This window comes from Colossoma macropomum, unplaced genomic scaffold, assembly GCF_904425465.1.
Source record: "Colossoma macropomum unplaced genomic scaffold, Colossoma_macropomum, whole genome shotgun sequence".
Taxonomy (NCBI): domain Eukaryota; kingdom Metazoa; phylum Chordata; class Actinopteri; order Characiformes; family Serrasalmidae; genus Colossoma; species Colossoma macropomum.
Genome location: NW_023494791.1, coordinates 5356584 through 5368892, shown reverse-complemented (window position 1 = coordinate 5368892; position 12309 = coordinate 5356584).

Below are 12309 nucleotides of genomic sequence, written 5' to 3'. Positions count from 1 at the left end.
ACAATAGCAGAACCCTTTTTGGTGCTATATACCCTTTTCAAAAAGGTTCTATGTAGAACCATTTACAGCACATTCTCCCTCAATCTGAAGAATGATTTCATGATGCAAAGAACGCTTCAATTGTAGAAATGGTTCTTTGAGTGTTCGTGGTTCTATATAGAACCATCTGCTTTACTATAGAACCATTGAAGACCATAATTTTTAAGTGTGCATGTCTCTTTAAAATGGTAACTTTACAGGTGAAGACTTAACTTTTAATGTACATTAATGTAGTTCCAGTTCCAATTTTGGACAACTTCAAGACAAGTTATGAGGTAATTACAAGTTACAAGAAATTACAAGTTACCAGTTTTTGATATGACAGTGACATTATGCCGTTTCACCGGTGGTCAATTGTCAATTGCTGCTCTGCCTGGTTTTGGTATGTTTTCTCTACTTAGTTGCTTTATGTGTAGTGTGGATTTGTTCTTATTCATTCTTCTTATGTACAGGGAGATTCAGTTGAAAGAGGCCCCGAATATTCTGTAATAACTCTCTCTAGGACGAAGCAAGCTGAACTAAACAATGTGCAATGTTCTCCTCAGTATATGGAGCTTCAAACAAGCCGGGATGCCCCTGCGTCAGAGCAATGAGGCAGGCGCTGGACAGCTGTCATGACGTTAAACCTCCATTTGCAACTTCCGGGTGCAGACCCCCGTACCCCTTCATGTGTCTGGCAAAAAACGGAGATCACTTCCAGCATCACATGTAATGTAATCGATTACACATACATCAAGGTATGTAGCACATTTTTTTGGTTCAGATTGCTTCATCCTAATGGGAGTTACAACAGAATATTCAGGGCCTCTTTCGAGTGAATCTCCCTGTATAAAACTGCAGCACAACCTTCTGACTATGAGTGGTCCCAAAATAGGAGCAATATGGTGGCCTACAATATACACCTAAACCACAGACCTCCTTAATGCACTCATTGTAATTCACTGTGGATTTCTTCTACCAAGTTGGGACCATCAACATGCCTCAGGGAAGCAAAGAGGCTCATTTTTCAAATCCGGTTCGCAGTAGTCGGCACATGGGTTGATAACTAGATTTATCAAGGTAATTTTCTTTGATTTGGATCACCGTTCGCTCTCCCTCTTCTGTCGGTCCCCTGAAAAAACTTCAGCCGACGGTGAATCACGCTCTTTCTTCACTTTCGGCTGCAGGTTTACATTGACGGCTCATTCATTACGGCGCGCTAAGTGCTCAGCTCGGAATAAACCATAAAGTGAGTGGAAGGAATTAGTTTGATTATGCATCAGCTCCCCCTTCTCACTGTTGCTTTCCTTTCTTCAATTATACAGAACACACTTTGTAAGCATGGGAGGAATAACAATGGGCAGATTACTCCTAGGAATCTCTCTCTCCCTCCCTCTCTCTCTCTCTCTCTCTTACCCCCCCCCCACCCCCCACCCCCCGACTCGGAAGCAGGGCAGCATTGTTTATTTGAGTCATTGTTAGCTCATTAATGATGTAAATTACGTGTGAGGTGGGAAGGTCTTCAGCTAAGCTGTGCATATTTACATTTCATTTAGAGTGCTATTTAGACTAGGAGAAAAAGAAAACAATCAAAAATAGCTTTCCATTACTTCCTTCGTCAAGGTTAAAGGAGAAACAGAGAGACGGATTCATAACGATTCCCTTGTATAGGAAGTAAAATCCCAGACTGTAAACTGTTGCCATGCTTATTCGCAGTTGGTTTTGGCTGAGCTCTCTTTAAATTCTCTTTCAATGCTTTCTCAATTATCAGATTCATCCACTCAGAGATGGGGTCCAAAGCACAACCCACATTACAAAATATTCTTCCACACATTGCGTGCAATGACACATTTTCACCAGAGAGGGCTCCAAATCCCCGAAACTTACATAGTGTTACTTTAGAAATCTTTATTTTTGAAGTGTGCACTGCAGAATGTTATGGTTATTTCTGCCAAAATACCTGTTATTGAACACATTGATTTGGTCAGTTCGTGAGCACAGGACCACCACTGACCAGATATTATTATAACTCCTTGGTCATTCTGTCTGAAGATGAACAAAGCCTTGGTGTGATTCTGGATGACCAGTTATCATTCTCAGCTTATATAGCAACCTGACTCGGTCATGCAGGTTTCTCCTCTACAACATCCAGAGGATTGGACCCTCCAGGGAGGCCACTCAGGTGCTTGTTTAGTCTCTTTTCATCTCGGGCTTGACTACTGTAACTTCCTCCAGGCTGGACTTCCTGTGAAGGCCATCGGGGTCTTGCAACTTACCCAAAATGCAGCAGGGTTTCTCGTATTTAGTCTTTCTAATGTCACTCCACTGCTGTGCTCCCTTACTGTTCGTGCTCTTTAAGCTTCAAGTAAGGCTTGGCTTGAGCCGCCATCCTTCAAGACGCAAGGAAGACAAGCATCAAGGCTCTTCTCTGTCCTGAAGGCCAGGTGGTGGAAGGAACTTCCATTGGCTTTCCGAACAGCAAAGTCTTCAAAATTCGACTGAAGGCTCTTTTTGTGAAACATTTAAATGAACACTGATCTAACACTTTTTGATGTATTGTATTGGACATATGCTGTGTCTTAATTCTGTACTGTATCTTTCTTTCTAGGTTTCAGCACTGACTCACTGACTGGCTTAGCTTAGCTTAGTTTGGACTTTAACCTATGTGTACTTGCTAGGATACATTCTCTGAATGGACAACAGAACGCCTTTGGAAGTCGCTCTGGATAGGAGGGTCAGTACAGCAGATTGGGGTTCAGTTCCCTGCCCAGGCAAGGATACGATACTGCACCAACACGACCCCTTGGGCAAGACCCCTAATGGTACATTTGCCTACTATTTGCCTGTATTAAATAGAAAATTCTAAATCCCTCTGGATAAGAACATCTACCAAATGCATTAATGTAAATGTACTTCAGCAAGATGGACGCTACAAGGTAGGTGTTTCAGATGAAGTGGCCAGTGACAGGTCTGAATCCAGCACCAGGTGATTGTACTGTGTTAGAAGCTCTGTGGGCTGATAAATCTCCAGATAGAGATTCTGGTCTGAGGTTAAAAAAAAACACTACCCTAAAGAACCTTTCAAAGGCGGTTCTTTGAAGAACCAATTCATAAATTAAATGTGTTAGTGTAAGTAACCTTTTTCCAAGTTTACATAATGAAAAGGTCTAAGGCCTATTCAATTTATAGAATATAGAACTGTAAAAAACATACAAAACAAAAACAACAAAGCTGCTCTATGTACGTTTTTATTTTGTTAAAATGGAAATAAGTGGCATTACTGAGTCAGGAGGGAAAAACACACTAAACTATGCTATCAGTGAGCTGGTGCAAGTCACCCTGTAAAGCCTGAAATAACCATTTAAAAGTCAGAAGCGTCGAGTTGAATTTCATGAGAGTTTTTCAGGTCACGTCATATGTCTATATGTACTGATGTCATATGCAAAGAAGGTCTAGCTTGATTGTTTCAGTCTCACATGCAAAATCAACATTATCCTGATTAAGGTATGAAGACAATAGTAGATCATTAACTCACATCCCCAGAAGTTTTGTCTGAGCTCTCTTTGAATTCTCTTTCAATGCTTTCATTGAGTCTTTAGATTTATCCGGTCAGAGAGGGGGTCCGAAGCACAACCCACATTATAAATTTTCTTCTGCACATGCGTGCTATGACACATTTCCACCAGAGAGGTCTCCAAATCCCCAAAACTTACAAAGTGTAACTTCAGAAATCTTTATTTTTAAACAGGCACTGCAGAAGATTATAGTTATTTCTGCCAAAATACCTGTTATTGAACAAATTGATTTGCCCTGATAAGTGACAAGTATGATGGACTCATATCTCTACGAAAACGGAAAAACACACAGCAAATCACAGGGTTGGCAAAGCATGAGGCTCGTCTGTCATCTGATTAGTGACCCAGCAGTGGAAATATAAATAGCGCTGACACGGTGGCAGGACAATTTAGTTTCCGGTGAGAGGAGAGCGAGACTGATGGATTCAATTTAATCTACCTCGGCCAGAGCTGTGCTACATGACAAATAGTCAGTCGTCTTCTGCTACTGTGAGCGCAGAATAAACAGGTGTTTTCTGCACCACACCCCCCCACCCTGCCTCGGACTTGCTTTGCAGCTTATTGGAAGCAATACGTTTTCTGGATGATGTCATCGGGCCGGATGTTTTCAGGTGTCTTGTTGACTACACAATCATATATAGAACATGAATAGCTACAGGGCTCCGTGTAGAAGAAAGTGGATCACTAAAGCCATTGAGAAGCCTTCTTGTTCCGGCAGAATGTCTTGGGATAGCCTGTGTTATTGCTTTGGGTTTTTCCTTTCCGCAATAATCTTAATAGACTGCACTAGCAGCTGTAGAGAACCATCAGGGCCCTCTAGGCCTTCAGAGAAGATACACTGTGATTTAGAATTCATTTATAGTTAGAATCATCATTCTTGTTGTATTTAAACTCCACAGTAGTTACACTTTAATGTCATTGTTAAGTTTTGGTTGGAAACAAAAGGTGTTAAATCAGAATATTTTTCTCTGTAGTTTCTAGGCACATTGGTTTGGCTTTCAGGAACTGGACTGAAGGCCTTACTCACTAGATTAGGCTGGTTCAGCTTAAGCCAGCACTGCGCAGATTGATGAATGCCATCATCGGCACTCTCCATGGTAGTTTTCTGGCAACAGACGCGGCACAAAAATTCAAGGTGGGTAGTGAGTTGATTTTTTTTTTTTTGGGAGGCTTTTCAGATACGTTGTCTTATTTTGCAATTAGCCTGCATTTTGGTATTTCAGAGTATGTTCTATAGTAAAAAGTATGACCTTGTCCATTCCTACAATAATTACTTTTTCAAATTACTACACTTGTTTTATGTGTATTTGATGATTCCAGCAAACTGTTTTAACCTCAGATTAACATCGGCATTCATTCCAAAAATGTACACACTGGCACTGCTAGACATCTGACTATCACTATAGTCATACACAAAAGCTTGAACAAGCCTGGTCAAACAACATGTGAAAATAAATTAACACAATCTCTACAGAGACACACTTAAATGTAAAGTTTTCCTGTAAATTCTAGAGCACAATTTCTAATTATTTGCTGAGTTTAAGAACTGAAAAACAAAATAAAACAAACTGTAAAATGTGCCATAACTTTTGCACAGTCCACACTTTCCCAGTATGTTAAATTCAACAACTAAACAATGATTGTGCATTAAAATGTGCAGAAGTGTGTTCTCTGTGGAGGATGTGTTATAGGGTGCGTATGAATGTAATTGCTGTTATTCCATCACAACAGGCTACTGAACTGTTCTAAACAATTATAACCTAAAAATCAAGGGGGGTGGTGAGCTGATTCTTTTTTTTTGGGCTTTTCAGATACGTCGTCTTATTTTGCACTTAGCCTGTAATTTGGTATTTCAGAGTGTTCTATAGTAAAAGCATGACCTTGTCCACTCCTACAATAATTACTTTTTCAAATTACTGCATACTCTTTTATGTGTATTTGAAGATTCCAGCAAAATGTTTTCACCTCAGATTTTGAATCAAGCCACTTTCGTTAGCTCTGCTGTGGTCAGTCAGCATGTGGGTCAGTCGTGTCCTCTTTCAAACGCTGAGCAATTTTGCAGTTTCTGGCGGAATGCTCTCCAATGTCCATCTTCCATCAGCAAAATTAGAAGATATTAGTTACTCAGTGCTGCTCACTATATGGGGTGCTGGATATTTTATTGGTGCCTCTTGACATGTTAGTTCTTTAATAGGATTGTATATCAATAATAGATATCTTCAGTAAAATCATATAAATCCAAAGGTAATAGAAAAGAGAATTGTGATAAAGTGCGTCCCTCAACCTGGCAGTATGCTGTGGCAGGGGACACACCTTATGGGTAGCGTCAGGCAAGTGGTCCAAGTAACTGGAATAAAATACAGCTGTTCCAAGAGTTCTTCTCCCCGTCACCTTTATTTACACACCAACACTCAGGCTTATATACATATTTACACGCGCACACATCACAAACAAAAACAAAACGAAAATAGTCTCTACAACTATGCAACGGACCAATGACTGCAAAGTCATATAGGTCTAAACTCATCACCTTCAATCCTCCACCGAGCTGAAAGAAGGGATTTTTTTTCCTGTACCCTCCAGTAATGCTTCTTATATTTGGGGTGCTCCTCCCTTAGAATATAACATTACTGGCCCGGGTTAAAACAAGTGCTTCAGCTATTTAAATATATTTACATTCAACAGTAAATAATTCATGTTCTTCACTTATTGATCAGATTTACATTCACAATGTCATTAATATGCATTCACAATACATTGTACACTCCTTAAACAGTTTTACTCATCTTGCAGGTTTTGTCCTTCCCTCCTCCTCTACAGAGGATGGACTCACCCAGGTAAGTAAATCACAGGTGAACCCGTTCAGTTCTCTTTGCTCCTCAAAGCAAGGATAATCAGTCAAGTAAGTACAGGTAAGTGTTTACAATCAGTCATTATAGTGTGATGTGTAAAGGAGTACTTTAAATCATCACAAGAATGGTTTATGTCTTTTTTTTCTTTTAAACAGGGGCATGGCAGCCCCACTTATTCCCCCTCAGATTTGATGTGATTTGATGTGTGTCAGTGTTAGCTCTGAAGCTCTCTCATAGAAGCCCAATATTTGGGTCATTCTACAGAAACATCCATTTTTGTGTCCCAAGCGTTTACAGACATATTAGACGATAAAACATGTTAGGGTTACAATTTATTTATATCTTACAACGAAACAATGTCATTTTAATAATTACACCTTCTTGAGCCTCAATTTATCAATATTGTTTTTTAAACCAATTATCTAGAATTCCAAGCCCCACAGAAGAGCTTGTCCCCACAGTCATATGTGAAGGCTGAGGCCATATTTTGAAGTAAAAAATGTGTTTTTCTGCAATTTTAACTACAATAATCTATACATGACTATGAAATATATGATTTAAATAACATAAAGAAAACAAATAAATATTATAAAATATATAATGAAAGTTGTTGTCCCCAGGAGTCGTGTCACTGGTGTTACCGCGTAACAAAAAAATATAATAATATATATATAAATATAAATAAATATATTCAATAAATTGAATTCACTAAATATATTGAAATAAAAGTCACACTGATGACATCACTTGACTTCCTTTTACCTGTTTTCTGAGGCTCTATGAAGAAAAGCACATGGTGAGTCCACTGTGTCTTTCAGTTATCAGAGATTTTCTCATTTAGCTCCTGATTTCATATGAAGCTTCTAGCTGAAGTCACTGGTGTGACTCACTTTATTCTGAGGTAATTGTGAAAAAATCGAATACAAATGGATTAAATTACATATTTTAGTGGATGTTCCATGATTGACGACATGTGGTTTGATGCTCTGTAGCAGACATTTTGTAAAAAGCATTTTTCATTAAAAATGTCTCTGGTGTTCCCTTTCTTATGTGTAACACCAATGAGGATTGGTAACACCAGTGACACCTATGGATATATAGTGGACGTTTCTATAGAATGACCCATGTACAGTTACTATCGAGTACCTAGTTCATCTAATTAATACTTTATTTAATCACATCAGGTTATGGAATTAAACAAATGCATGTGATCGCTAGAGTGCAGTGAAAAATCAAGAGCCAAACCTGTGCTCCTCTACCTGTATTCTTGTAACATACATATTCATAACTATACTGAAAACAACACATTCTTCTCACATTTTACTGTATTTATGTTTATTTGTGATTTTATATTGTGTTTTACTGGGAAAAACACACTTATTGTCTAGATAAACAGTTTTCTTGGCTGACTAAGGCTGTTATACAGCACTGTATGACTACACTTTTTATAATGTAACACTAATTACCTACTGGTTTCGTTTACATGGGGATCCGAGTACTGACCTCTGACTCAAGCTGTGGGATGAGAACTTTCTCTCTGGCTCAGAAAAAGAGAAAAATGCATTCTCCAGTAACTTTAGCCGACATACTGTGTGCTCTACTTGTTTCCCAGGCAACAGCGAGATTGTAGTATCGCAAGATTTTAGTGGGTGAGTAAATGACAGCATCGCTGTACATCTGATGTGAGACTAGACATCTTATCAGACATACTGCGGCTCTAAATGAGCTCATACGGAAGCATATGCAAAACAGGGCGAAGCCCAAGGATATCAAGCCACGGGTGACCAGAGAAATAAAAAGATCAATATCTTCTTATCTTCAAAAGGCCAGTACGGCCAGGCTGAGTATATCTGATAGCCGGAAAGGTCAGCGCAGGCATGGCTTTTCCGCCTGAAATGCGAGGCACACTGCTGTGTAGTGGAGTTCCTCTGGTCTGAGTGAAGCCCTGGGAAAGGTTCATGGGGAGTAAGCCAGGCGGAAGTCTGAACGCCAGCCTGCTCTTGGCGGAAAAGTGACGGCCCAAAGTCCTGGCTCCCTGAGTCCCACAAGAATCTGCCCTTTCTAACTCCTCACAAATGTGCAGCAAGACAAGATATGGCGTGATGACCTCAAGGTTGTTACATAAGCCAAGGCCAAAACTTCAATTTCAATAACAAGAATTAGTAGACCATAGAAATCGGAATTAAATGGACTGATGAGTGGGTGCAGTTGGGAAAGACCAAGCAACACAATGGCTTTCATTCTGAAAATCCACAACATCGCTGACATTTGGCTACCAACATAATTAGTGTTATTTTATCCAATCCAATTACACAGTCAGATTTAAATTCACGAATAATAGACTACAGAGCTGCTAATAAGCTACAGTGCTATTGGGACATAGATTGGAAGAAAATTCCATTAAAAAACTCTTAATTTGCACAGAAAGAACACAGCACAACGAGTGCTACCAAGTAATTTTCTCCATTCTGTGAAAAGAGGTTGTGTGAATATTAATTCTCTGGCCACGGATTAAATTCAAGCAAGAACTTGGTTGTTCCTGTAGTCTTTAAAACTAGCGAAGGATTCATCAGCACCATATGTGTGCTGGACAGAGGATTGACGTGATCATACAGGGAAAAAAGGCTCAGGCTTCTTGCTCAGCTACTTATCAGAGTGGACACCACACAGAAAAATAAAAAATAAAAAGGAAATAAACAGATCTGTGAATGAGTAAGGATGCAAACCACCAGGCAACACATTGGCATTAATTCCTAAAACCTGCACCACTGACATCTGACTGTCAATATACTGTCATACGCACAAGTTTGAACAAGCCTGGTCAAACAACATGCTCTGTTGATTTTTCAAGTGAAAATAAATTAACACATTCCTACAGAGACACACTTAAATGTAACATTTCCCTGTAAATTATAGAGCACAATTTCTATTTATTTGCATTTGAGTTTATAGACAGAAAAACAAAATAAAACAAACTGTGCCATGATAGTATTTAGTATGTTAAATTCAGCAAATAAACAATAATTATGCATTACAATTTGTGTTAAAGGGTGCCCAAACTTATTATTCCATCACAACAGACGACTCAACTGTTAGAAACTATTATTTAAAGCATTCTATTAATGCCCAGTTTTGACTAAAACATACATATCCCATCAGTCCAAACTCTGAACTGTACCATATGTATGTATGCACTGTGTCACAGCATAATTTGTGGTGAAAATGAAAGTAATATTATGAATTTTACAGCATGCTAAAGTCAAACAGTATGAATGCCTCCTGTTGACATCCTTGCTCTGCATTTGACCTTTTAGACAATTACATGCTTCCAACCCTTTTTTGTTGCAGCATGACTGAGCCTCTGTGCACAAAGCAAGCACCATAAAGACATGGTTTGACGAGATTGATGTGGAGGAACTCCAGTGGCCTGCACAGAGCCCTGACCACAACCCCACTTTAGGATGAGCTGGAACATTGATTGTGAGCCAGGACCTCTTGTCCAACATCAGTGACCTCACAAATGCTCTTTTGACTGAATGGGCACACTCCAACATCTTGTGGAAGGCCTTCCTGGAAGAGTGGAGGCTGGTAAACCTGCAACGAGATAGCTGCAATAACTCCATATTAATGCCTAGAGATTTGGATAGGGTGTCCTATTTTTTTGTAAGTCGCTCTGGATAAGAGCGTCTGCTAAATGATGTAAATGTAAATGTAAATGTAAATGTGTCCAACAAGCTCATGTAGGTTTGATGGTCAGGTGTCCACATACTTTTGGCCATTTAGTGAACATGACTATTGAAACATTTGGAAGACGTCCTGTCTCTGTAGGCTCTGATGCCAGTGGAGGATTCATCAACGCTAAATGTGTGCTGGACAGGGGAGGCTGTTTCATAAGGTGGAGAATGTACGTGAGCATATGGGGAGGAAAGGCTCTGGCTGCTTGTTCAGCTCCGCATCAGTATGCCTCATCACACCCTCCAGACAAGTTTTCTTTACCTATCTGGGAGCCTGGAGAGAACAGATCAATCACCACAAACCCACGATGCACCTCCTCCATTAATTTTTATCAGCCGCCATGTTTCTAAGACATGATTTACAAAATGATCATCAAATAAGGCTGCAGAGCATGAAAACGATTTCCTTTTCATCTCAGCGTTTGCTCAAACACGTACGACAGATAATAGGCCGGTGCTCGCAAATTGATTGCTCCTCAGAAAAACGTAGCGCACAAGGGGAAAACTGCAACGTGCCGGCATCGAGCGATACTTCTAATGGTGCTCAGTGCAGATATTAGATCATTTCTTCAGTGGTGAGGCAGCTTACACCCCCGGCTCGTTCCTTTACAAGGCCGTAGCACGTCTGGCTGGTCTGAAAAGAATGGTGCAAGTCCTGGAACCGTGATTGTTGTAGGTTTATTGAAACCATGACACTATTCAGAGCAGAAAGGTCACATCCAGTAGAAAGCACTCTCATCTGGCAAAAAGATCAGAAGGAATGCAGTCATTTTTTTCCATTCTGAACCTATTCAGCTATTCTGCATGGAACACTTACAAAGCAGAGATTCATGAAGGTCACTCAGAAGAACTGGCAGATCTGAGATTGCATTCTCTCCTGCGATGGATGGAGATCAGAAGCAGGAAGAGGGGGTCTGTTTGTGTATGCTTCTTCATGTCCCTCCAGCCATGCTTCACTAGGTGTATAATGGCCTATGGGGTTTAGTAACACACAGGGGTATTGCTTCATCCACCACTGGCATTAAAATCTTGGAACACTGGAGATCACCATTTTAGCCGCATGTGGTTTTGCGTGATCGCCAGCATCACTCAGACATTGAACTTTAACTCATCTTAGCTAAAAATGTTGTATTTCTTCCTGATAGTTAATCACATAGACATTCCATGTGAACTGCAGATTCAGCTGATACTACATTCTTGCTTGAAGAGATTCTTTTTGAGAGATTTTCACTGAATTTTTCTCAACAATTTAGTAATTGTCTGTTCCACCCTCTGGCTAGTTCTCCCACAATGCCTGTCACGCCTCCTCTACTGGTTCCCTTTCTCCTGCCGTCTCACTTGAGTCAGTTGACTGTATGGAAAACTCTAGTTCCCAAGATTCAGTGGGAGATCACATGACTCTTCTTGTTTTCCATTACCTGTAATCAGATAGTTAGTATATAAGCTTCGTCTCCAAACCTTATCTGTGTATGACCCGTTTTGTGTTTGCCGTTTTGGTTTGATTGCTGGACATTATTGCTCTCGTTTTTTTTTTTTAACTTGGACTGGTTACTGGACTCTCTCTGGACGTCCCTTTTGTCTTGGTTATTGTACTCTCTGGTTTTGACCCTGGCTTGTTCTGACTACGCTCTTTGTGATGCGCCCTCAAGTAAACCACAGTCTTGTCTTTTAATCTGCAAGTGTCTGATCTGTTTTGACCTCCTGACATTGCCACTAAGCTGGGTGGATGAAAGCTAGCTCTCTCTGAAACACATGAAGCTCCACCACATCTCTATAAACTGCTGATAACGCGCAATCATTGAACAGCTCAACATGCTTGGAGGAGAATGCTAACTGAAAACTACAACAGCTAACAGATGCCCACTCATGTTGTCTAGGATCGCACTGAATGATGGTGGGAGAAGGAGGACGATGCTTCCTACCCAGAGAAACCTCGTTCAGCATTCACCAACCGCTCGTAAGAAGAAATTTCTTCTTAAAACCGACTCACAATTTTCACAGGTTCTGATATTCACCAGTGTTTTCTTATTTGGGCTTTGTTCTTAGGTAAGAACATAATCTACAACCACTCAAGAGCACAAAGGTGTGAACAGTTCTGCACTTTAAGAACACGTCATGAATCTGACGCAG